A 27,066-nucleotide genomic window follows, 5' to 3' on the forward strand; every position below is an offset into this window, starting at 1 on the left:
CTCCCCCCTCTCTCTTTCATTTACTTTGTACACTCCTATTTCTGTCTCCCACTTTTGTTCTTTCACTACGGATGTTCAAGAAAATCTGTTAAAGCACCACCTGAACACAAAATAAAAAGAATAGAGTTTTTAGGGGCTGAGGCAATGGTTCAGCAGGTAGAGCACTTGCTACATAAACATGAGGACCTGAGTTTGAATTCCCAGAACCCATGTGAAAAAATAGCTAGGGGCAGGGTACACTTGTAACCTTGATGTGGTGAGGTAGAGACGGTGGATCCTGGGGCTTGCTGATCACCAGCCAAACTCCAGGTTCAATGAAAGACTTTGTCTCAAAGGAATAAGACAGAGAATGGTAGAGCAGGACATCTGACAGTCTCCATGGTTACCACACATAGGCAACACCCCCATGCTTTAACATGCAAGAGTTTTTGTTTGTTTTTGAGATTAGATTTTCCTATCCTTGAACTTGAGATCCTCCTGACTCAGGCTCCTGAATGCTAGTGTTAGGGTTCAGATAGCCCTGCCCCCTCACCAACAGGATCTCAAGGACTTCTCATGCTCTTGAGAAAAGGGAACCAAGCTGATAAGCACCTTGGTCTTTGAAGTCTGGAGAAGCAGGCTTTTCTCCACTGTTTGGCCAACACAGCAGGCTTCCCCTTTGATCTCTGAAGAGAACAGGTTTTAACAGTCCAGCTCTCCCACTCCCCCACAACAACTTAAAAAAAATACATCTTCCTGTCTTCTGCAGGAAGCAGAAACCTCCCCCCTTAAAAAGACTCCAGCTCACGACCCAGGCAGACATTTTTCCCTGCCCAGAAGGGATTCTGTCCCATGTGTTCCTTTGCTAATAAACTCTATTCTGATGGAGTTTTATCTGTGTCCTGGTGCTTCATCCTGATCAACTCTACTCGTCATACGGCTACTTTTTATCTATCAACTGGGACTACAGGCATATTGATAAAATTTATTTTTAGAATTCTCTTGGGGATCATATCCAAGAAATAATTGCCACATGCAATGCTGTGAGGTTTTATAGGGCTTTTATGGTTTTAACTCCTCGTTTAGGTCTTTAGTTCATTAAGAGTTAATTTTTGTATATGGTGTAAGGGCAAGATCCAATCTCATTCTTTTGCAGGTGGTTATTTATTTTCTCCAGTGGTATTTTAAAAAATATTACTACAATAATTTATTTACACAATTATCTATTTATAGGTATTGTGCTATTTTCTAAATTTTGTATTTTTGGGGAACAAAGGTCTCCCTGTAGTCCCAGCTGGTCTGGAACTCGCTGTGTAGCCCATGCTGACCTCAATCTCACAGACATTTGCCTGCTTCTTTCTAAGTGCTGGCATTAAAAGCATGTACCACCACTCCTGGCTCTAATTTTTTTTTTTTTTTACTACTTATTTGTGTTCTTTTAAAAAATAACTTTTGGGGCTTGAGGGATGGCTCAGTAATTAAGAGCACTGGCTGTTCTTGCAGAGGACCCAGGTTTGGTTCCCATCACCCACATGATGACTTGCAACCATGCATAACTCCAGTTCTAGAAAATCTTATGTCCTCTTCTGACTTCTGTGGGCATTGACTGACACCGGTACACTTACACACATGCAGCAATACACTCATACGTATAACTCATATGTAAAACTGAAGACTATACCCTCTGGCCTCTACATATACTTGCACATAAACACACATTTGCACACGCACGCACGCACACACACATCCTAAAGACAGACACACACAAAGAACTCGCTATTCAGTAAGTCAAATGATTATACAAAATTAATAACATCTTAAATGAGAGGGAGGGGGCTCATGAAGCCCCACTCCTCATGAAGCAATTAACCATTGCTGAGTGAGGGAGAAACACTTTTGTTTTTTGAAAAAATCTTTTTCTGGTGGGGGAAGCTGGAGAGATGGCTCAATAGTTAAGAGCACTGGCTCCTATTGCAGAGGACCTGGGTTTGGTTCCCAGCACCCACATGGTGGCTAACATGTAGTTCCAGGGGATCTGAAGCCTTCTTCTGACCTCCGTGGGCATTGCACGACACAGGTGCACTTATATACATGAAGGTAATACACTCATACACATACAATAAAAATAATAAAATATTAAAAAAGCATTGGTGTTTACTCAGGTATATGTTATTGGGTTATATAAGGGCATTTTCATCAAGTAAATGATGCATCAAGTAAATGAAGCATATTGTCCTCAGTTCCTCCCCCCTTTTCTTCTTAACTTTTTCCCTGAGGAATGGATGGCTCAGGTGTGAACTGTGAAGCATTGGCTGGGGTGGGGAGAGGGTGCTAAAAGGAACTGGAAGGAACAGAATGTGCAAAGGAAGGGAGGTGAAAGAATGAGGCATATTTGAAGAGTTAAGGATTTAGTATGGGGAGGGGGACCGGAGAGATGGCACAGTGGTTAAAAGCACTGGGTGCTCTTGCATAGGACCTTGGTTCGGTTCCCAGCACCAACATGGCAGTTAACAACCGACTGTCACTCCAGCCCTCCTCTGACCTCTGTGGGAATTGCACTTACATGCACGCAAGCAATACATGCCCACACATAAAATTTAAAAAAGTAAAATATTAAAAAAATAATTTAATATGGGACTCATTTGGTCAAGTGCATACCTAACGTACATGAAGCTCTGAGTTTGATCCCAGTACCAAATGAAGCTGGGTGTGGTGACCCAGGCCTGTGAGCTCAGGTCATCCTAGGTTACATGGCAAGTCCAAGGTTAGTCTCCACTTCATGAGACCCTGTCTCAAAAAAGGAAATAATTAGTAGTATGGCTGGAGTAGAGGGGAAAAGAGAGAGTGGAGAGTTGAAACTTTGGGGTCAGCAGGAAACTGCTCTTTGATCATTAAATGGGAGTTGGAGTGTTTTTAGGAAAGCTGAGCAGGAAGGGATAAAGATTAGACTTACAGTTTAGGGAATGACTCTGGAAGGGGGACTAGGGAAGCCTTTGCTTTCCACTGTCAGGCCTGGGCCAAGGAAGGGGCAGCGAACTAGGAGCAGCACACTGGAGCCAGAAAGACGTGGTGGAAGGGAAGAAAGACCTTGGGATGGCAGAAGCGCTGGATGGGGATGAGACAGGATCCTTCAGGACTTGCTTCCATTTCACCTGATTAGGGAAGGAGCTGTCTCCAGACCATAGAGGAGGCCCGCACCTGTAGGGTAGTTTGATTTAGGGTCTGAATTTTGAGAGCGATTTTGTTGTTCTTTACTTCTTTCTAAGAGGAGCCCTATGCTTGGAAAAAGTCACTGGGCTGATTGGTGTGTGAACAGAGTCGGTGGCCTGTGTCCTCTATGCGTAACCTCCCTCCGTCCTCCCAAGGGACAAACATGTTCGTTTCAGTTCCGGAGGAGTTAACAAGGCTGGAATGATTTCTTAACATCCATCTTTTTTTCGTGGCATAATGGGATGGTATCATCCTAGGATTCCTGCTCAGGAAGGAGAACCTTGTTCTCTGACATAGCCTAGTTCGGAGTTGGAGGGCGCTTGGAGTTAGCAGCGCGGGTGGTGGAGAGAGTGAGATAATCACAATCAGTTGGGACTAAATCTAATGAAATAAGTTTGCAGTTCTGGCCATCTGTGAATCCAGAGAGCTGGGGATGGAGTGTGTGGGGGGGTGGGCGCTGGCTCCCCTTCTCTTCCCTATCAACTCCTGCCTTCAATCCGAAGGGTGTTTAGAAGCAAAGAGCTTCCTGCAGTGAATACAGCCGGCGCCAGGCTTAGGCTCTGATCCTGCTGCATACAGGACCCAGGAGCCTCTGGCCGGGCTGCTGCGGGGGGCGGGGGCGCGCTGCGTGCAGCGCAGTGGCGGGTGGCGGTGGCGGCGGCGGCATGGGCGCGGCGGTGCAGGTGTGGCACCCGCCCGGATTGCCCCAGTGCTAGCCACAGCTGCCAGGCGGACGCTCGCTGCTTGGATGCCATCCGGCTTGCTGCGCATTGCCATCCAGGTAGGGGACGGCGATCATTGCTGCGGGGAGTGCAGACCTGGGCTCCCGGGCCTGCCAACGTTGAAACACACACGCTCAGACCGCTAGGTGCGGTTTATAGGAAAAGCTGCAAAAGACAGCAGAGTCTTGGAAAACAGCGCTCCGACGAGCAAGCACTTGCTGTTGCTTACAGCTGCGCGCTCCGTTAACCATTGCTTTCTCAAGGGTTGTGAGTGAAACCAGGTGAACTATTAGCGCCGTAAATAGTTTTGGAACTTAGGCTACTGGCATTTACAGTTCGGTTTCCATATGCTTCTGATTTTGCTGCTGCTGTTGCTGTTGATTTGTTCTTAAGAACAGATTAAATACATGCTTACACCTGCTGGCTCTGGGCTGGGGTTTGTGTGTGTTTCTGTGTGTGGAGGGCTCCTTCCGCGGGCGTGGAAGCTATATCTTAGGGACTCAGAGGATTTGTTTATGGATTGGTTTTAGCGCAAGGAAAAGAACGGTGATTTCTTTTGAACGGATGGTTGAGCAAATGCATTTAGTTGGGGAGGAGCGAGCTGTTGCTGCTTCTTCCGCAGAAGGGTGGTAGCAGGGCGGCTGCCCAAACGTTTTTATCTAGAAATCTCAGCTGCAGATCAGCTCAGTTTAAAGGTAACTTAACACCTGTGTGTTGGGCTCTAATTAGAACATCCCAGTGAGGTAGGGTGGGGCTCTGGGTTTTCTGAGCCTGTTGGGAAGGTGGATGTGGACCTCAGGGAGAGGCAAGAGGGGGCTAAGAGGTGTATGGATGGTGGACAACTAGACCTTGCAGCCAGTTCCGTGGTCCCTTCTGTGCCGCTTCCTGCTCTTTGCAGGAGAGGTGACTTGTTCTGCTTGCTATAGGATGCAATTGATGTGGTAAGGCTCATTCTGCATCTTTCCTGAGTCAGCAAATACTCACCTAGGGCTTAATATGTATCAGAGGTGGGATTAGTCTTCAGGGATGCAGAGGTGATGAAAACAAAGTGTTGGCATCTCACAAGCTCACATCTGGTGGGGAAGAAACACCTGTAGTAATGAAGCCTGACCTGTTCAGGATGGTGCTGTGAAAGTGAGTGCCTGGTTTCAGAGAGCAGAAGGGGATTGTTTACAAATGAAACCCCTATGGGGGCTTTAACACGACTGGGTTTGTTTCTTGGTCCATTGGTCTGTGAGTGACCCTCAGCCCTCTCCCACTCGATCACCATCATTGCTACTTGGAAGGCATAGCTGATGTTTGCAGAGCAAGACTAGACCCAAGAAGGCACTCTGCTTGCACTGAGGGAAGAGCACACCCAATGCAGGTCAGGTTTTTGACTTTTAGTCTTTTAATAAGTGTTTCCCCTGAGTTCCAGGACTATGAAGGATAGAAAAAGACTCTTGAAAATTCCAAGGGCTTTTCACAGCAGATCAACTTTTGCTGCCTTCCTTTTTCGTCCCTGACCTGTCCATGTCTAAGTCCAGTTAAAAGAATAACTCAGGTCCAGCTTGCCCCCAAATAGTGGAATAAAGGAGAGCTGAAGTTGTTACCCACAATCCACTTTGGGGTAAGGAAAATCTAGCCTCAGAGTGGATTCTTCTGGGACAAAATCTGTAATAGATAGTGAAAAATGATAGGATAAATGCTCTTGGGTGATTTCTATTGCCAGAGGTGTGTGTTACATGCACTTTGTAATCTAAACCATCAGTAAGATGTTTGCAAAATAGCCTGGCATACTGCAGGGAGTGTGGCTTGGATGCTCAAAGAGCTGGCGTGGGTCTTGGGCAAGTTAGTCTTTTTTTGAACAGTGATATCCTGATATATAAAATGGAAATAATAGAGCTGTTACAATAATTATGTAATATACTCAAAACATTTTTTTTAATTTTTATTTTATGTGTATGCATGTATTGCCTGCATGTAGATAGGTGCACCCATGTCGTGCAATGTCCAAGGAGGTCAGAATCCCCTGGAACTGGAGTTACAGACAGTTGTTAGCTGCCATGTGAGTGCTGGGATTCGAACCCCGGTCTTCTGCAAGAACAGCTAGTGTTCTTAACTGCTGAGCCATCTCTCCAGCCCCTAAAATATTTGTTTATTGTTAAGCAGTTGTCGTATATGAATTGTCTGGAACAAAGTTACTGCTTAAGAAATGGAATTTTGTTCATTGAGTTCCTCTACATAGAGAATACAGAGTTGGACAAAGTGTGTGTGTGTGTGTGTGCGTGTGTGCATGTGTGTGAAAATGTGTATGTAAATAAGCAACTATATAGTGTATTGGCCAAGGAGACATTGTGATGGTGAAAACTAAATCAGAGTAAGAGTAGTGGGAAGTGCTGTCAGGGAGTGGAGTGGGTTTGGTGTTTATTTATTTATTTGTTTGTTGTTCAGCAGTTTGGTCAAAGAGGGCTTTGCTGATAGGGGCATCTGACCAGACCTGGAAAAAGTAAGGGAGGAAATCAAACAGTCTGGGTAGGGTAATGGCACTTGTAAAAGCTGGAGACAAAGACAAGTATGTTTTTAAGAGAACCAGAGGGAGACCCAGGAGGCTGAGCTGTGTGAGTGAGGGGGAGGGTGGTAGAAACACATCAGAAGGTAACAGGACAAGACTACTGTGGTCTTGCTTCTTCTGTTTATGTTTACATATGTGTCACTAAGATATGGTGCTGAATTCTTGTTTGAGGAATTGGCTGAGATCCTAAGCTCCATGTTTAGAAGGTTATTTGATAGATACAGGTACCTGAGTCACCCACAGCATGACTCAAAGTAGCAAGCTGGAGGCATATATCTTTGTAAGGCAATAGGACCGGGGAGATGGTACAATGGTTCAGATTTCTTTCATTCAGAGTGAAGGCTTTGTTTGCCCTTCTCTTGCTTTTTCCCAATAAAAGAAAGGGTAATCTTTGGCAAACAGTCCAGCAGGTGTTGTCCTTGCTATTATTCCTTTCTCTTTGACAAGAGTTTCTGTAGTTATAGAAAGGTGTTGGACTCATCTGGAAATATACTGACCTTCAGTCACCATGGAATGCATTTACATAAAGCTGAGGGTGAATTTATTTGGGGCTTCCATCCAAAGGTTGAATAGAAAGATTGCAGCTTGCTGTTCAGCCCTTTAGAGACATCCATTCCCCTGGAGAGAGCAGTGTTTAGGGATCTGAGGGTTCTATTGGCTCTGCTCGGTGAAGTAAGGATACTGCAGTGTGCTCTATGTGCAGAAATAGGGCTTGATGACGGAGAATCTTGTCAAAGCATCTGTGAAATAGGATGAGGAGAGCCTGGGCCAAGGTCAGGGTAACTGCCTGGCCATCACCCAAATCATCTCAGAAGGGAATATTTACTTCTGTGCATTTCTCCCATCCAAGGTCTGGCTTTTAGTCTTGCTGCCTCGGAAACCTAATCTTTCTCTCTGGGCTACATCACAATGACTTTGATCACCTCCATGCCAGGCTATTGATCTGCAGTGGCCAAGACACTGTGTTCCATAGGTAGTGTGTGTTAAGACTTGCAGAGCCCTGTCATGACACCCAAGTCATGGGGGAGCAAAGGACTGGTCATGTTAGGGTTTGTCTTATCAATGAAACAAGACAACAAGATACCTCAAACCCAGTGACTGTAAACAACCAGAGTTTATTATTTTTTCCCATGTGTTTGAGGTGGCTGAGAGATTTGCAGATCTGAGTTGTTCTTTGCTGATCTCCACTGTGCCTGCTCATGTGATGAGGGCCTGCTGATGGAGAGTTTGAAAACTGGTTGCTTTGGGATGACCTGAGTTGGGCCTGACCCTTGTCCCTCATCTTCCCCCAGGCTAGCTGGGCGTGTTCTCATGGCAATGGCAGAAGTCAAGGGAAAGTGTATGTGCTGGGTTTGGAGCTATGCTGATAGAGTGTTTGCCTAGCATGCACAAAGTCCTGGGTTTGGACCCTAGCACCACATAAACTGGGCATGGTGGCACATGCCTGAAATTCCAGCACTTGGGAGGTAGAGGCAAGAGGATCATGAGTTTATCCATAGCTGCATAATGAGTTCCAGCTTGAGCTACATGGAATCTTGTCAAAATAGAAAGAAGAAAGAGTGAATGGAAGTGTGCATGGCCTCTCAAGCCTAAGCTTATAGTTGACGCATCATCACTCCATCCTTGTTTATAAACAGAAGCAATATACAAATAGAGAGGAGTCAAGGAATGGAGACCATTTCTTCACTTGCTCTTAGTGAAAAGACTGAGAAGCAATTAGACTCCACTTCTTGCTAGAAGAAGCTGCACAGTCACATTAGAGAGCAGGGCACAGGGAGGGGAAGAATTTGGAGTATCAGAGCAGGGCACAGGGAGGGGAAGAATTTGGAGTATCTTTGCATCCTAAGGATCTTTTTTGTTCTTTGACACAGGGTCTCCCTGTAGCCCCAGCTGTCCTGGAACTTGCTATGTAGACCAGACTGGCCTCCATCTCATAGAGATCCACCTGCTTCTGCCTCCCAAGTGCTGGGACTAAAGGTGTGTGCACGATACCCAGCTAACTATAAGGATCTTAATATTTAAGGTTCTCTTGGGTATACCTCACTCCACCCCACAACTGAGGAGAAGGCAACATTTGATGGCTTCTGTGGGAGGGAGAGTCGGTTTTCTTTGAGGTTGTGATCCCTTGTAGGTCCACTTCACTCCAGTGGATGGCTGGCCCCTATGAATTGGATATCTCAATATCTATCTATCTATCTATCTATCTATCTATCTATCTATCTATCTATCTATCTATCATCTATCTATCATCTATCTATCATCTATCTATCAAGTACCTATGTACGTACCTTTTCTTTCTTTCTTTCTATCTATCTATCCATGCATTTATCATCTATCTATCCATCCATCCATGCATCCATCTATCTATCTATCAACTATCTACCTCTATCTATCTATCTATCTATCTATCTATCTATCTATCTATCTCTATCTATCTCTATCTCTCTATCATCTATCATCTATCTATCCATCCATCCATGCATCCATCTATCTATCTATCAACTATCTACCTCTATCTATCTATCTATCTATCTATCTATCTATCTATCTATCTATCTTTCTTTCTTTCTTTCTTTCTTTCTTTCCTCCTCCTTCTTCTTCTTCTTCTTCTTCTTCTTCTTCTTCTTCTTCTTCTTCATCTATCCATCCATCCTATCTATGAGGATATGAAGGTAAGAGGGGATAGGGTTGGATGTGAGGGGAAGTATTGGGAGGAATGGGTGATGAATATGATCAAGGCCATCTCTCCAGCCCTCCGTGCATCTTTAGATGCTCATTCATTTATTGAGTGCTCTCTAGTGCCAGCCACATCATAGACAGGGCATGTAGCAGTTAAACAAAAAGCAAGATACATCTGATGAAACATCAGTCTAGTTGGAGAGACAGATGAGTAAGTACATATGTACTTATGTGTAATATATTAAGCTATTATGGAACACCAAGCAGGGAAAGGAGGAGTGAGATGTTTGAGTGGGAATGTGAGGGTAGAACAAGGTGGGAACAAGGAAACTGGTTGGGCAGTTGTGAAGGAAATGAAAGTGCAAGCCACTTGGACCTCTGTGGAAAGCCTTTCAAGATAGGTGAACAAGTACAAAGACCCTGAGGGAACAGAGTGCTGGTATGCTCCAGGAACAGCAAGTAGGCCTATGTAGCGGGAGCCAGATGAGACAGAGTGAGCATGGTAGTTGATGGTATCAGCATAGTAGCAGGAATCCACAAAGGACAGGGTCTTGCAGGGCCTTGGATGAACTTTGGCTTTGACTTTGAGTGACATGGGAAGCCACTGGAAGATTCTGAGCACAGGGTGCCTTTATCTGATTTTTATTTCATAGGGATCTTGAGTTTTAGAGCTTGAACTCTGGGAAATCAGTCAGGATGCTATCTCAGTGATCCAGATGAGAGATGATGGTGGTCTGAACCAGATTGGATAGTGGTTGAGATGGTGAAAGTGATCAAGTTCTGGAGATACTTGATGGTAGAGCAGATAGGATTTGTAATGAGTTACACTGTGGGTGTGAGAGAGGATGACTCTGTGTTTTGAGCTGAGGGACTGAATGGAGAAGCCTTTGTTGAGGTGGAGGAAGAGCTGGACAGCCAATGGGCGAGGTCATGTTCTTAGATGCATTTAAAGGCTCTAGAGTTCAGAGAAGAAGCCCTGGAGGGAGACATAAGCTTGGATAACATTAGCATTGGCTTTATTTGTCCTTTTAATGAGTTGAGTTACTGTCGTGTAGCCAGTGCCCAGTATATTGCTGGGCACATAGATGTGCTCACTAAGTATCTACTGGATGTTTGTTCCTGTAGATACAGGTTCCATGAATAGGCTCATTAATTACTAGAGGTGACTGTAAATGTTTGCTATTGTGGACTTTGAAGTGTAACTCCCTGAAGAGATTCCTTTTCTTCTCAAGATTTTATGGGAGACTTACTGTGGATTTTGTGGAATAAAAACAGGCTTTAAATGTGAAGGTTCCAATTGCTTAGCATTATAGAAAGCAATGTGTAGCAACAAGCAAAAAAAAAAAAAAGGAAACACGTGGAAACAGAAAAATAGCCCAGACTTACAAAAAAGGAGAAAATATTCTCCACGGAGAAGTGGCTAAAATTCAGGGGTGTGATGTTCTTGGGTTATTATTGTACTGCTTTTAATTTAAGATGAAGCAGAAGCAGCAAGAAAGAATCCTGAAGAGGGGAGAAATTTATTTAAATCAATTTACGCCAAGTGAAAGAGAGTCACCAGCTTGCTTGAAAAAATCCTACTTCTACAGTATCTTGCATAATGTGTTTCTGTTTATAAAAGGAGAGAAATAGGCAGTAGCCTTATTGGAAAATGAGAGGGTTGGAATGATTTCAATCCCAGACTGTGGTTCTAATCGATTACTCCTCTGGGAATGTCTGATTTGGGGTGTGAGTTTTGTTTGCAATATTTGGGGTGTGAGGACTGGAACAAGAAAAAGCAGACACTGTAACTGAAAATGTGCATGTGTGTGCATGTATGTGTGTGTGTTACAGTGAGAGAGACAGAGAGAGAGAAAGAGAGACAGAGAGAGAGAAAGAGGGAAACAGAGACAGAGAGAGAATATACTATGGTTTGAATTTAGTTTACTGTCGTGAGGATAACAGCTATTAACATCTTAATCAGAGTAGCTATGGTTACTCCAAAAGACCCTCAACAAAGTCAGGCCTGTTGAGGCTCCCTCATGAAAGGAAAGGGTTGAGATGGTCATTTGACCTGAGATTCCAGCCACTCCATCTTGCACCCCCTCCTCTGCCCAGCAGCATATGGTCTCATGGTCTTGTGATTCTAGGATGTAGAGGTCAGAAGGTTAACTGAAGCGGGGACTCCATCCATGTAGCTGTGGGGAAGTAGTCATACTTACTTGGGTGAGACTTTTTGGTGATGTGGCTGTTGGGATACTCCTGTCAATAACCCCTCACTCATGCTCCTGCAAAAGGAAGCCCACACAATCTCTTCAGAGGTTCATACACTGTGACTTGAACCTGACTTGAGTACTGAGGCAGTGGAACATTTAAGGAATACAGTTTAGTACAAGGTAATTAAGTCATGGAAACACTATCTTCCAAAGGAATCAGTGCTGGCCTCATGGAGTGAGTTAGCTTTTCTAGGAGCTGGCTGTATAAAGTGAGGCTTCCTGCACATGTCTGCCTCTATTTCCTGTGTCTCTGCCATGTTGAGATTCACCAGAGGATGAACAGATGACGTCAGACAATCATGGACTTTAGGCCTCACAAACTGCATGTGAAATAAGCATTTTTTATTAAAGTGCTCAGCCTCAGGTATTTTGTTATAGCAACAGGAAATGGACAAATACAAAGCCTGGAAGAGATAGTAGTTCACATTAATTTTACATGTGATTGCTAGGTCTCATCATAGGGGTGTAGGATAGAGCAATAGATTTGGAATCAGACAGAGCTGAGTTTGAACTCAAGTGTTGCTACTTTCTGGTTGTGTAAATTTGAGTAAGTTGTTTAATTTCTTTGGAACTTTGCTTTTCTGTTTATCAAATGATGGTGGTGGTGGTGGTGGTGGTGGTGGTGATGATGATGATAGGAATAAAACCCAAGGACTCTGCAGTTCCCCTCTTATTCCTGAATTTGGAAATATATTGAACTCGGTGCTAACTGAGGAATTGGTATGTCAGCCAAGGACTTGGAACTTCCATGTGAAGGGAGACCCGAGAGCCTGCCACATGATGTGCTGTCTAGAGTATTTGTGCGAGGCCAATGATGTTCAACATTGGACAGATGAACAATAATGAATTTGTGGGTCAGAGATTTTTAACACAACGCTGAGGGAAACCAATCTTCTTTTTGTTGTAAGGCAATTCCCTCATCTCAGTTCTTCAAGGTATCATAGTTTGTTGGCGTTTCATGATGGAAATCTCTGAGTCACTCGGACTGTGTTGACCCAGACTTTCCTGTCAGAGTTCCCTGGGGACCACTCCCATGAAATTTTCTGCGTGATCTTCTACTGGGAGACTCTCTCCATACTGCAGACACACAGTAGGCATGCAGTATGTAGTTATTAGAAACGGATGAATAATTGAGGTTATCCTTGTACTACTGGCCAAGGCTCTTCATGGCTGTTCCTCACTGTCTTGGGCAAGAAATAAGCAGTAATGAGCTAGACCTATCACCTGGTAGGTTCCTAGCAGCTCCCCACCCCTGTGTCTTTGGTCTGTCCTATCATTGTCTTTGTCAAGGGTCATAGACTTGGCTTTTTCTCTGAGTTCCAGCATACCACAAAGCTCCCTTGTTTTCCTGACCATTGATTGTAGAGTACCCAACAGGGTCTCCTGCCCTATATTCTTAGTCTGCTTTGTGATACTATAACAAAATGCTAACATCAGCTTCTGATGAGGCCTAGTGGATGAAAGCATTAGATGACAGAAGCCCCTGCAAGAGAGATCACATGGCAAGAGAGGAAGCAAGAGAGACCTAGGGAGGCTAAGCACAATTTTATACCACTGCTCTCATAGTAATTAATCCAGACCTGTGATGCCTTACCTAGTCTTAAGAGAACTGATCCAGCATATCAAGAAAGATGATCTACTCATAAGGGTGGCTCTCCTATGTTCCCAAATGATTCTTCAAGGCCTCACCACCTCAGTACTCTTACACTGGGGAATGAAGCCCTAACATGAGTCTTGGTGGGGATGAGCCACATTCAGACCATGGTACCTATTCAGCAAAGACACAGCAAGGATGCCTTCCTCAGTTCTTTGTACAGAAGTCTGGCCATGAAAAGTCTTCCTGTTGTTATAGAAATATTTGCTGCACCCACTACCTGTTTCTGTCTGTCTTCAGAGCTTGTGTGACAGGGAAGAGAGTAGTATTAACCTCCCTCCCTCCCTCCCTCCCTCCTTCCTTTCTTCCATTCCTTCTCTTCATTTTGTGTGTGTATATATATATGTATATTTGTATGTAGTGTATGTGTATGTGTGTGTGTGTGTGTGTGTGTGTGTATAGTGTGCACACCTCTGCGTGGGAATGCAGAGACCAGAGGAGGATGTTTGGTGTCCTGCTCTATCACTCTTCACTTTTTTCCTTTGAAACAGGGTCTGTCACTGAACCTAAAGCTAGGTTGGTGGCTGGCAAGCTCCAGTGATCCTTCTATCTCCAGTGCCTACAGTGCTGGGGTTATAGGCATACGTGCGGCCGTACCCAGCTTTTTATGTGGGTGTTGGGATCCAAAATCAGGTCCTAGTGTTTGCATAGCAAGTGGTCTTACATATACAGCGCCATCACTCCAGCCCCTCCCCTGCTTTTTGAGACAGAGTATCACTTTGTAACCCAGACTGGCCTTGAACTTGTGATTCTCCTGCCTCATCTCCTGAGTCCTCATGCATTAACTTTATTTACAACCCCCACAAAAAAAGTTAAAAAATTCTGCCCAACTGGTGGCTGCTTAATGGCTCAGAACTAAACCTCTCCTAAGAGGATATATCTTTCCTTCAGGAGATATTTTGTAAATCTACTTTTATTGAATTTTTATGTTCATACAGAACACCTCAAACAATCTTAATCATCTTTATACCCCCATCCTCACCAGAACCCTCCTATAGCCCCTCACTGGAACCCATATACTCTGTTATTTGTGTTAAGGTCCAATGTGTCAAGTCAGTGACCCCAGACGTTCCCCTGTGCAAGTCCATCCACTGAGGACTGAACAGCCTATCTAGAGTCTCTTGTTTTAGGAAGATGAGCTCTTCCTCACCTAGCAGTAATCAGTTGCCAATGTTTCTTCAGCTAAGATTGGGGTCTGCTGTTCATTTCCCCAGTTCTATGCTGGGTTTTTGTCTGCCCGAATTTGCATGGGACTTGTGTATGCTGACACCATTTCCATAGAATCATATAAACAGGGTCCCAGGAGCTTGTAGGACTCTGTTTTCATACGGTCATGCACCTCCTCCCTGGCTCTTACAATCTTTCAGCTCCCTCTTCCACAGTGGTCCCTTAGCCCTGGGTAGGTGAAGTTTAGTATAGGAGTCCTGTCCAAGGACCAAAAATCTGTAGGCTCTTAATCTCTACATTTTGGCCATTGTGACCTTTTGTGTTCCTGGCACTCTGTTGCGTGCAGGATCTTCATTAATGAGAATTGAGAGATTCATTAGTGTTGTCTTCATTATCCCTCTTCTATGTTCTGTTCGCCTTAGGTATAGAGGTTGCATTGTAGATGTGTCGCTTAGGCCTGGGCAATTCATAGACAATGTCTGTGTGTGACCAGTTGTGGTATGGTAATAGTCTTCAATTGGTGCAAAATAAGCTTCTTTGACAAATGGTGACTAGAAACAGAAGCCCCCCTACCCCCACCCAATAATGGAGTTGTCCATTATTACTCACGGGAGTGAGTAGGTTTTGCTTTAATGAAAAGTTAGACACATTCCTTCTCAGTTTTAGAACAAGTTCAAGGCAGTGGAAGACCTTAGCTGAATAACAGAATCTTAGTGTTCCAGGTCTGAAGGAAACTTAGGAAACAAGAAATCTATACTCCTCTTTAGGCTGTGGAGGGGCTTTGTTAAGAGAAGAAAATAGCTTATCTAAGGCCTTACAGTATGTTAACGATAGAAGACCAGAGCCCAAGGTGGGGCTGAAGAAATACAAGTTCCTAAGAGAGGCTGAGCTAGCACAGGAAAATAGGGCCTGGGTTCCTTTATTGTTAGTCTTAGAAACCCTCTTGGAAACTTGCTAGTTTTCCCAGGTCTTGGTTGGTCCCTCAGCAGCTTCCTCTGAAGGTTTTAATTTCTGGGATTTGCCCTGCCTGGCCTACAGGATCCAGGCCCAGTGGAAGCTGCTTCTGTTGCCACTCCTGCTTGGCCTATGACCTCTCTCTCTTGGCAGACATAGAATCTGACTATCACCTGATTGGGGGTACAGCAGATGGCACTGAGAGCCCAGCTGGCATGTGGCCCAGCTCTGAGGAAGAGGAAAAGGTACTGTGGATTGGAATGCTCTAGGTGGAGTCCTGGGCCTGGGTGATAGGGCTGGAGAGGACACGGCAATGTCAGGAGCTCCTGACCTTGAGCCTGGAGGGTTTAGGGGATTTAGCTGAACTCCTATCCCTATGATGAATAAAACACATCCCACACACAGTCACTTAAAAGTTCACAGATTAAATGCATCCAACTTATTTATTTAGATAATGTCTTGCTCTACAGCCTAGTCTAGCCTCCAACTTATGAGTCCCATCCAGCTTTCTCAGTGCTGGGATTACAGGTGTGTACCACCATGCTTGGCTTTTCTCCTTCTGCCCTTTCTCCCCATTTCTTCCTCTCCACTTTCCTCCCCTGCCCTCCTCTTCCCTGCCCTCCCCTGACCTCCTCTCTTCTTCTTGAAAAGCATAAACATTAAGCTTAAAGGAAAGGGAATGTATAAGAAAACAACAAAAGCACAGTTGTGTACATCAATAGCTGATAAACTCCAGTGGAACCAGGATGAGATGAGGGTCAGAAGCAGTGAAGATAGGGTAGGATGCTGAGCCAAGTTCTCTCTCTCTCTGCATTATGGATGGATGCCTTTCTTGTGTCTTGATGCTGGCTATACCTTTACCAGAGAAGATTTGCAGGGCTCTGGCTGTCACACCTCAGGGTGGGTGGCTTCCGGCTTCCATAGGGCACCACAAAGGGCTGTTAGAGGCCAGGTGGTCTTCAGATTTCCCAGCTTCATGTGTCACTCCCAGTTTGGTTTCTTGTTACTTCCAGTGAATTTCCTCTAGAAAAGGAAAATTCTCCCTCTGGTGGACTTGATGTCAGTTCCTGGATTCTTGAGCCAACTGTACCTTGTGGTTTTTTTGAGATGGTTTGGGCCAAGGGGCCCCAGAATCATTCTGCCTAGTTTCTCGGCTGGGCTCTGCTCTGCTTCTTACTAATAAGAGAACTTGTGTAAATCATGGAGCTTCCCTGAACTTGTTTCCCAGTCAGGAAGACAGACATGATGATGGAATTTCCTATCCTATAAGGTTTTGGGGAGGAAGACATGAGTTCATTTGCACAGAGGTCTGAAACTGGTCTTAGTTCCTAATGAGTAAACACCCAAAGACTCTCCCTGGAATCTCCTATGGGGTTCATCAGCAGGAGAATCGAAGAGGAAAAAGCTCAAGAACCACTGTGATACATAGAGAAGCTGACTGTTCTGGTTCCTTGAAATGGCCAGGGAGACTGAGATCCTCAGCCACAGGCTTGGTTGTGTGACCTCAGTGGACCAGAAGTTCGACTTGGCCTTGATCACAGGAATCCATCCAAGTAGGAAATGATAGCCCTGGAGAATGTGGTGGATGACTTGGTGATGCTTTAAGGGACAGAAAGACCCTGGAAAAGATTTAACAAAGAAAAAGAAGCCCTTAGATCATGGCCATCCAGAACAAATGTTGTAGAAGTACCTGTTTTCTCTATTTGAAAAAGGTGCAATGAGGCAAACACCAAAGGTACTTCCCTATACCATGCAGGTGCTGATCCATCAGGTCTGGAGTGGGCTGAGATTCTGCATTCTAAGAGGCAGGGAACAGTGTCAGTTAATGTTTATTTGTTAGCCAATTACCTGGGTTGCATGGTTTCCTGTGTAGCTGCTCAGAGCCTTACTAATGAGGGAATTCCCCCCTTTCTTCTTTTTCCTTGCCATTTTGAATATACTAAAACCACATTATAGGTAATCCAGAAAATTAGGAGGAGGAAAACCTAGCTATAATCCCCACTATGCACTTAAGTACTTTGAATTATTTTCTTTCTCTAGTAATAACCATATTTAGTATGCACTTTTGGAGCCTGTGACAAAGACTGGAAAATTGTTCATCAAAGTCTTTTGTCCTTTTCCTGAAAATGTAGACATCTCCCAGCCTCCCTCGCAGGTAGGTGTGACCATATTATAGTTTCTTTGATGGAGACTGGGCATACACATTTTCTTCCGGTCCTTCCTCCATCCATTGGCTGGCTTTGTCTGGGGCCAAACCAAGTGCAGAAATAGTCACTGTTAAATTACTGATACCTCAACGCCCTTTGCAGTGGTTAGCTTACTTGTACTAGCACAGGGTCTGAAGTTCAATGAGCAATTTCTCACAAGCTTATGGCAGCATGTTGCAGCGGGCCTAGAATCTTTCTTGGTCACATAGAGATTAAAAAGTTATGACTAGGGGCTAACTCTTCAGTTCCTTGCCATTTTTTATTTTGAGACAGTCTCTTGTGGTCCAGGTCTAGCTTCAAACTCACTATATAGATGAGGATGACTGCAAACTCCTGATCCTCCTGCATCCACTTCCCAAATGCTGGGATTACAGACATACATCACCACACGTGGCTTCGTTGCCTGCTCTTTTTTAAAAAATATTTTCTAATTTTAATTTTATGTATACAATTGTTTTGTCTGTATATATGTAAGTGTACCACATGCATGCAGTACCCACAGAGACCAGAAGTAGATATTGGATCCCCTGGAATGGGAGTTATGAACAGTCGTTAGCTGCCATGTAGGTGCTGGGAATTGAACTCTGGTCTTTTAGAAGAGAGCAGCCAGTGCTCTTAACCATTAAGCCATCTTTCCAGGTTACCTGTTATGTAGGAATACTTTCAATGCGGTTCTCCAGGGTTGAGCATAGCATCTTCTTAGCTCTTCCAGGAATGTGTTTGTCCTCTCAAGAGACTAAAGTTTAGCATCCCCCCCACCCCGTCTTTTGCCCATTGTTTTTCACTTCTACAAAAGGTTTTAGAACTTGCTATCTCTGATACTTACAGGCTACATAACCTCAAGCAAGATGTTTAACTTCCCAGTTTCAATTTTCTCATCTGTGAATTGGTCATTGAACGATCTGCTTCCTGAGCTTGTTGCTGAGTGTCGAAGGAGGTGACGGTGCCAACTGCTGTGCAGGGCATGCAGCTCATATTGGGTCTTTATCACTGGCAAAGCATTGAGACTGCCGACTTGGCTGCTACTGTAGTTCAGCTGCCTATAATAACTACCAGCATGTGGTATATACTCAGAACTCTTATTACTAAACTTGAAGAACCTTAATGAAACTTTCAAAGGAGGACCAATGGGCCCTGGACTGGAGAATTGAGGAAGGCGGTAGAGGAGGAGATCCTCAGAGTCAAACCCTTTAGTTTTAGGTGCTGGTTAAACTATCTGTATACTAAAAGGGCCAGAGAAAAAGAATGCATGAGAGAAGGTGGGGGCATGTCTTGTCTCTTGTGTGCTTGGGGTTGCTCTATATTTGGATGGTGACTATTTTGTCTGAGGTTAATCCTCTTTGTTCGAGTCATCAGCCAAGGGATTAACTGTTTTAAACTCAAAGCTTTGCTGGCCAGACAATGTGAGCTTTGTACTGCCAATGCCTGATATTCAAGTGGTCAATTTCTGTTGACCCAACACACAAACACCTCTGTGAGCATTTAATCCCAGTCTCTTCATGCTATGGAGAAAAAGACTGAGCGTCCAAGAGGAGAGGTGATTTACTGCTCCTGGAAGGTTTCTGGCTTGGAGTTCTCTGCTCTGCATTGCACTTGTCTCCCATGAAGGAGTTGGACAAAGGGTTTTTGTTGAAAGAGTAAAACAGTGGATCTGCAGGAAGATTCCTCACTGCTGTGAATTCCGTACTGTGTCCTGAGAAAGCCTCCAGTGTGTCTGTGAAAAGTCTAGCCTGCGTCTTTGCTTATATATGAGCTGTTTGGAAGTGCCCCCAAGGGTCTGGTCCCCCTGTGATTTTCTGGCTTTGTGTGATCAAAATTCATACTCTGGACCAAGAGAATTTCGCCTGGCTCAGTTGGGGCTCATGCCGAGACACAAAGGCCCATAACTGTGGATTCCAAGGTTGGATGTGGTGAAGAGAGGGAAGTTCCTAGAAGGAAATTGGGAGGTTGTTACTGTAAGAAGGGAATATGGTTGCTGGGCAGCCAAACCGCATAGATACCTGCCCCACACTGAGCTGACTTCTCTTGCTGGAATAAAGGTCATACAGCATTAGCTTTGTGGAAGATCATCAAAGACTTTTAAAGTCTGGCTTTTTCCCCAGCTCTTCTTTTCTAAGGGGTTTACGTTTTCATGACCATCTTGCATTTAAAATTAAAATGCACAAAATTCAAAGGCACAGATTTTCTCCTTAAATTCCTTTTACATTTGTTTGTTTATTCAGTCATGGTATATTGGCAACCTACTGTGCTAGGCACTTGAGTTAGTGGTAGGGAATGAAAACATGTTTCCTGTTCTTAGAGGTGCATTATAGCCTAGTAATTTATGAGGAAGCTCTGTATATGTATGTAAACTGCACGTAAACTTATGTTTAAATACATACAGGATTTTTATTCTGTTCTTCAGAATTGCTAGTTTGTTTATAACTTGAAGACCCATGTCTCCAATTGATGCTAACCAAGGGTGCTAACTTGCTTAAAGGAAGAGGCATATCTGAATTGCACTGAGTTATTTTGCTAAAGACCATGACTTTGCACATTCTCCCTGTATAGAGAACATCTTGGCATTGGAAAAGAAAAAGTCCATCCTGGGACCACACACTGCCTGAAACTCTGTCCTGCTGAGCTGGGAGAGTGGGTGGCTGTCATTTGTGCTGTTTCTATTTGCAGGCTGTGAATGGGAGCTGGCACTGCGGGCTGCTTTGTTGTTGTGTGGTGGTGTTTGAACACAGGGTAGCATATTGCTTTGCTATTATCAAGTTGTTTGTGTAATCCCAGCAACTGGCAATGCTGTAATAATTTGAGAGAGAGAGAGAGAGAGAGAGAGAGAGAGAGAGAGAGAGAGAAGTAAGAGGAGAAATTAGATCACATCTTTCCTCCTTTCCCTCAGGAAAAGTTGAGCATCTTCCCAAACCTCTGAAGCTGATGCACTAATGTCGGATAACTTAAAACCGTTAAACAATGGAATAAATACACAAAATACGACAGTGATGTAAAAATGTGAGAGAGAGAGAGAGAGAGAGAGAGAGAGAGAGAGAGAGAGAGAGAGAGAGAGAGAGAGAGAGAAAGCCCTGGAGGTATTTGCTTCGAGAGCATAAAAATAGGCAGAGGTGTGCTGTGTATGTCGTGAAGAATAGAGGATGACTGCATTTCACAATGACAGGATTGTTCCTTGGTTAGAATTCCCAGTGGGACTTCCCCTCTTCAAAGTGCAGAAAAGGGCCTTGCATTCTAGAAGGGGAACCTGTCTCATCTTCTTTGTACACACTTGACAGAACTAGAAAAATGGCCTTAGTTTTTGGGATGCTGTTAGATTGTTGCTGATAGGCAACTCTCAAGCAACCAGAAGGCTTTGAATCCAAGGTAAGTACCAGAGCACAGACTTAGATAGCAGGGTGCCATCTTTTATCCTTCTTGTTTTGTTGTTTCATCATGGTAAAAATATAGTCAGATTGTTGGATTTGAAGCTTGTCTCCTTCACTTATTTTGTGCTTAAGTGCTCTGTGCCTCAATCTTTGTCTGCAAATCAGGCATTGTATTACCTCATACAGGTGTTAAAAGGAATGGATTAAATGATATAATTAAATGCTCAGCATAATGTTGGATATATAGTAAATATACCAGTCAGCTTTTATTGTACAGTAATAAAGCTGCCTAACAAATAGCCCCAAAGATCTCAGCAGCTCTTACAGCAAACATTATTTAATTTATGAGCTTTCTGGTAAGCTGGGGTGGCTTTCTTTCATGCTGTAGGTCAGGTTTAGGTTTGCTCCAGGAGCTTCTCATCTAGCTCCCTGGATGCTGCCAGAAGCTACCAGGAACATAGTTTTCTCATGGTGAACAGGTGAGAACATGAGGGTTGTGACATGTTCCCATACATTTAAAACCTCTGCAATTTCATTAGGTAAAGCAAACCACACAAACCCACATTGAAGGCATCTGAATGGATGTTCTTCTCAAAATGGAAGATGCTGCAAATTTATTTAGAAAGAATGTGGATTGTTAGATATCAGGACTGACAGCTTGATTTACTGAAGCTCATCACATACAACAGAATATTGATTAGGACTTTTATATTGCCCTAAGAGGCATTTTTATTTAAACTTCAAAAATATATTTTTATTCTTTAATAATTTCATACATGTATCTAATCTACTTTGGGAATTTTCATATCTCATTATTCTCTCAGCCTTCTCCCAGTCCCACTGAGCCCCTTCTTCTCAACAAGTACCCCCTGTTATTTTCATGTCTTTTTCCTTTGTTTTCTGTGATTTTTTTTTTAGTGACACACTGAATTTAATTAGGCTGCCCCGCATAAGCATGGTGGTGAACTTACCAATGGCCATTCCATGGAAGAAAATGAATCACCCTCTCCCAGCAACCATTAACTGCTAATAGCTCCTCAGGGAGTGGCAAGGCCTCATGAACTCTTATCTCATTCAATGTGGCATATTGATGGTCTCATCTAGTGCAGATAACACAGCAACTTGACTTCATGTATGTAGTAATGGCCATGTCATGTCCAGAAGACAGCATTTCACAGCACTTCTCACCATCCTTGGGCTCTGACATTCTTTCTATCTTCTCTCCTGAGATATTCCCTGAGCCTTGGGGTAGGGGGACTATAGGTGTTTTATTTAAGACTGAGCACTCAATAGTCACTTATTCTCATTACTTGGACCAGTTATGAGTCTCTGTACTAACCATCACCCACTGTAAGCAGAAGTATCTCTGACTTAGACTGAAATCAGCACTGATCTATGAGTTTAAACATAAATCTTATGTCCATTTAGCAAAATAATAGTAGCAGGGTCCTCCTAGGATCTATGGTTCACCAACTGTGGACTTTGGACCACATTTACAGTACCAGGTGTGAATTACCTCCTGAGGAGTGGGCCAAAGAAAGTAATTGATTACCCCCATAACCTTCATGCCATTACTACCCCAGTGGCACATTCTTCCTGGCAGGTTCGTATTATAGCTTGCAGGCTTAAAAGCTGGGTAAGACCTTTGATGCCCCTTCTCCCTCAGCAGCCTGCTTAGCACCTTCTGGCACCCTGAAAGCCAGACATCAGGGAGGAAACTTTCACTCAGTTCCAGACTGATTTCTCTGTATTTCGCAACCAAGGTGTGTGGTATCCTCAGAAATAGGGTCTTATTTTCTAGTTCTGATGGGCAACCAAGGTGAATGGCAGAAGCCTGTATTATTTGGGGACTTATGGGACCTTGCTGACCAACAATTAATAGGGAGGTATCCAACACCTGGCACTGGGATTTTTTTCTTTAATAACCTTTGGCTGTTGGGAGCAGCATTATCGACTTATGCAAGGTATTCCAATTCCTTAAAAAATATATTTTCCAAACTTTCAACTCTTTAAAAAGTTGGATTTTTATTAGCTTATAGAATAGTAGGTTTTCATATGCATTTTTTTCATACATGTGGTTAACCCACCTGCTTACCCTTCCTCTCCCTCATGACCACTTAAATCTTTCCACCCCTAGTAACCCCTCTCTACTTTGATATCACATGTGTTCTACTCTCTCTCTTCCCTTAACACCTCTTCTCCCATGTACTGGTCTAGCTTTCTAGTCTCTATAGGTGCTCCAAGTTATATACACAGCTCTGAAAAATTGAAGCTAGTATATGTATCTGAGAGAAAACACGAGACTTTTGTTTTGCTGAGTCTGGGTTACCTCACTTAATATAATACCATCCAGATCCATTTGTTTTACCGAAAATTTTTATGATTTCATCTTTCTTTAAAGCAAACCAATTCCAAGGTGTATATATACCACATTTTAATTATCCATTCATCTGTTGATGTACAGGTGACTGATTTCATTTGTTATGAATAATGCAACAATGAGCATGGATGTACAAGTATCTGTGATAAAATGTACTTCACTTCTTTTTTAAGGATTTATTTTATGCATATGAGTGTTTTCCTGCATTCATGTAAGTATACTATGTACACACCTGGCACGCACCTGCAGATGTCATAAGAAGGCATTGGATTCCCTGGAACTGGAGTTACAGACTGTTGTGAGCTGCCATATGGGTGTTGATAATCAAACCTGGGTCCTTTGCAAGAGCAGCACATGATTTTAACAGCTGAATCATCTTTCCAGCTCTATGAGACACTCTATTTTTTAAATCACTGGGGCTCCTTGTGACTCTTTATTGGACAGAATCTCCGTAGTCCCAGTCCGCCTGGAACTTACTATATGAACCAGGCTGGCCTCGATCTCACAGAGATCTGCCTGCCTCTTCCTCCTGAGGGCTGGGATTAAAAGTGCACACCACCACACCCAACATAACTTTCTAAGAGATAACAAAACCAGCCTTGGTGCCCTCAACTCTAAGACACTAGGTTTCTGTAAGCATAGGGCTCTCAGGCCCCTGAGATGGCTTAGCAGGAAAGTGAGCTTGCAGTCAAGTTTGATGACTTGGGTTTCATCCCTGGACTTATACAGTGGGAGAAGAGAACTGATTCCTGCAGGTTGTCCTCTGGTCTCCACATGTGCAGTGTGAATCAAGTGCCTACATACACACACACACACACACACACACACACACACACACACACGGGATGGCAGGGAGGGGGTGGATAGTAAAATAGTAAATGTAACAAAAAAATATAGGGCTCTCAAAGGAAGGTAGACTCTCTGGCATCTTGGCCTATAGCAAGTGCTTGCTTAAGGTTACAGGTGGTTTGCTTTTCACAAAGCCATATGAAGGGACTTTGAGAGATTCTCTCGTGGAGAATCGGGAGATGCTTGTAAGAAGGAAAGAAGTTAGGGCATATGATACCCTGGCTGGAAGCTTGTTGATGTGTGATACCCAAAGAATGGACTGACCATGCAAAAGAGATCTTTAGAAGACTTGACTTTGTCCCTTGACTTTGGTAATTTGAGGACATAGAGTACACATTTAGTTTGGAAATTTTTGTGGGTAGGTGGTTTAATGGAGGCCCACACCTGAGGGGAAAGATGAGTGATAGGGATAAAGGAAGAAAAGAACATTTTTCTGTTGAATTTGGTGAGGGCTTGGGAGGGTGCAAGAGGCTTCTAGGAAAAAGCCTGATGCTTAGGGTGGGAGCAGAAGCCCCAGGAATGCTGCATTAGCAGCTGAATCATAAGGGGGAGATCATCGCCTGGAGAAGTGTCAGGGTACATGAACAGCTGGTAAACCTGCAGTAGGACGCAACCTTTGCTGAGACTTACCAGTATTGATGAGGATCAGGGTAAGGCTGAACATGGTGTCAAAAAGCTACAGAAGCCACCAGCGTTAGAGAACCCAGTTCAAATCCCAGCAATCTCAGAGCATCTCCTTGTCACAATTGTAATTGTTCTTACTGGTGTATTTCATTCATATTCCAGTGTGAATGACATACCTAATCTACCTCTTTCTATACTCTGGCTCTTCTTTATGGCTCTGTTCCTCTTCCCTTCAGCTCTGTTTGGAGCATTACACTATTTTATATACTGGTTAATAAGTTCTGCCTACACAGAGGCAGGGCCTGGGGGTGTGTGAGCATGCTGACTGATCTGCTCGGGTATCCCAGCTCTTATTCTTAATCCATGGCTTCTGTCTGGCCTGTAGCAGATGGAATCCCCTGCAGGATGCTCATGCCCATTGCTCTACTTTTTTAGAATAAGGCAGAGTCCAAAATACATAAAAGCAGGCAGGGAGCCTATCTTAGCAAAGAGCAAAGGGTTGACATTTCTAGAGGAACATGGCTTTTCCCAATGGTAAGAGCTGTCTTTTTAAAAGATAAATCCTTTCCTAGTTTGACAATGCTTCAGCTTTCAAGAAAAGATTCAATGACTAAAGTGGACAGAAATAAATTAAGATGTGTCTAAGGCACTCCGCAGCTATAGTGAGCAGTTCATTTTTTCTCATGCTTAAGTCTAAGCTGTTTGGTGACCTGCCTGAATTTAGCAAGTGACAACCCCACTCCTGGCTCTGATTATTATACACTGATGTAACACTCCCCATGTGATTTGCTCTATTTCCTGTGTTCTAAAAGGAACTGGAAAGGACCCATCTCTATTGCTGAAATTAGTGAGAATTCAAGCTTTCCACCCAGGTAGCTGCTATCTTTATGCTTTAAAAAATTATTACAAAGAGAGGCAATTTTTAACACATTTTTTTCAGAAATAACTCGAAGCAGGTTACATAAAAAAAAAAAATATATATACAATGAAGTTTAAGGGGGAAAATAGGAATAAGAAATCAAAGACCAAAGGATTTGCCAACATTGGGGTCAACTTTGGTGGAATAATGAAGGTTTCCATAAGCTCTGTTCTTTTTTTCTTCTTTTTTTGGGGGGGAAAATCCTAATGAGTTTGTTGGGCTTGCTAACAGAGCATAGGGTAGGAGTTTATTTACAGGACAGTGCCCCCCACCCATTTATGGCTGAGCTGGAAAAACAGCTGCACGTGTATATGAGGTATTGCCTGCATGTATGTGAGTGCACCCATGTCATGCAGTGCCACAGAGGTCAGAAGAGGGCTTTGGATTCCCCTGGAACTGGAGTTAAGGGCAATTTGTAGCCACCATGTGGGTCCTGGGAATCGAACCCGGGTCCTCTGCAAGAGCAGTCAGTGCTCTTAACCACTGAGTCATCTCTCCATCCCCTACTTCTTGCTTCTTTTTTTTTTCTTTAAATAAACAATTTATTGAGAATTTCTTACATGCATATAAGGTGTTTTGGTCAAATCCATGCCCACTCCCTCCCCTCCAACTCCTTCCATATTGCCCCATGACTTTTTTTTTGATAACTTCATGTATTCTTTCTTCTTCTTTGATTTATTTATTTATTTATATTTATTGGAGATTTTGGCTACTCTAATATTCCCCCCTCTGAAGAGGTAACCCTAAAATCTTTTAAGGATTAGATATAAGCTCCCAAATATTTTAGACATTTTTGGCCTTTGGAACAGAGTATGTTGCTAAGAGGCCCAAGGACATTTTGACTTTTAGCCAAGAAACGGGCTACTTTTCTTTGGGGTCTTTTTACCCTAACTGCCTAGTCAATTCCTACCTCCTATTCTTTTTTAAAAAAATTAAAAAAATTTATTATCTTATGTGTATGAGTATATTGCCTGCATGTATGTGAATGCACCCATGTTGTGCAATGCCACGGAGGTCAGAAGAGGGCTTTGGATTCCCCTGGAACTAGAGTTAAGGATGGTTCATAGCTGCCATGTGGGTGCTGGGAATCAAACCAGGGTCCTCTGCAAGAGCAGTTAGTGCTCCTAACCACTGAGCCATCTCTCCAGCCCATCTATCTCCTATTCTTATCACACCATCCTCTGAAGAGGTTACCTAAATTGCCAATAGGGAATCGGGACACAGACCGCTCTGGCTTCTTCCATGCTGAACAGGGACGCAGAGTGAGGCAATTGGAATACATCTTCAGTGGGTCTATCTATCTAAAAGACTCCCAAATTGCATAACTCTTATCTCTAGGGGGAAAAGAAAGTCCTTGAATCTTGACTAGGAGCTGTGAAGGAGAACTAAAGGCAAGAGTAATTAGCATTACAAGTTCTACACAGGGAACTAGAAAAAAGTCAGAACAGGGCAATTTTCAAATGTTCATATGAGAGTCCACTAGACTTTCTTGACAAGGGCTTCCAAAAACATCCTTCTATTGGATTCCTCCTCATTTTTCTTTTGTCTTCC

The 27,066-nt window shown here is 43.5% G+C and overlaps 1 protein-coding gene across 4 annotated transcripts in view; it reads left to right on the plus strand.

Moving 5' to 3' along the window:
• The first annotated feature begins 3,837 nt into the window (after positions 1-3,837).
• The window catches only part of Sv2b (synaptic vesicle glycoprotein 2B), a 209,592-nt gene continuing 186,363 nt past the window's right edge, over positions 3,838-27,066 (plus strand). The window contains exon 1 of one of the 4 annotated variants that reach the window (XM_008852332.2): positions 3,838-3,970. The gene's annotated coding sequence lies outside the window, so the exon portion shown is untranslated. The other 3 variants (XM_017802980.1, XM_017802981.1, XM_017802982.2) reach the window with 3 other exon arrangements.

This window comes from Nannospalax galili, unplaced genomic scaffold (assembly GCF_000622305.1).
Source record: "Nannospalax galili isolate Female #2095 unplaced genomic scaffold, S.galili_v1.0 scaffold63, whole genome shotgun sequence".
Taxonomy (NCBI): domain Eukaryota; kingdom Metazoa; phylum Chordata; class Mammalia; order Rodentia; family Spalacidae; genus Nannospalax; species Nannospalax galili.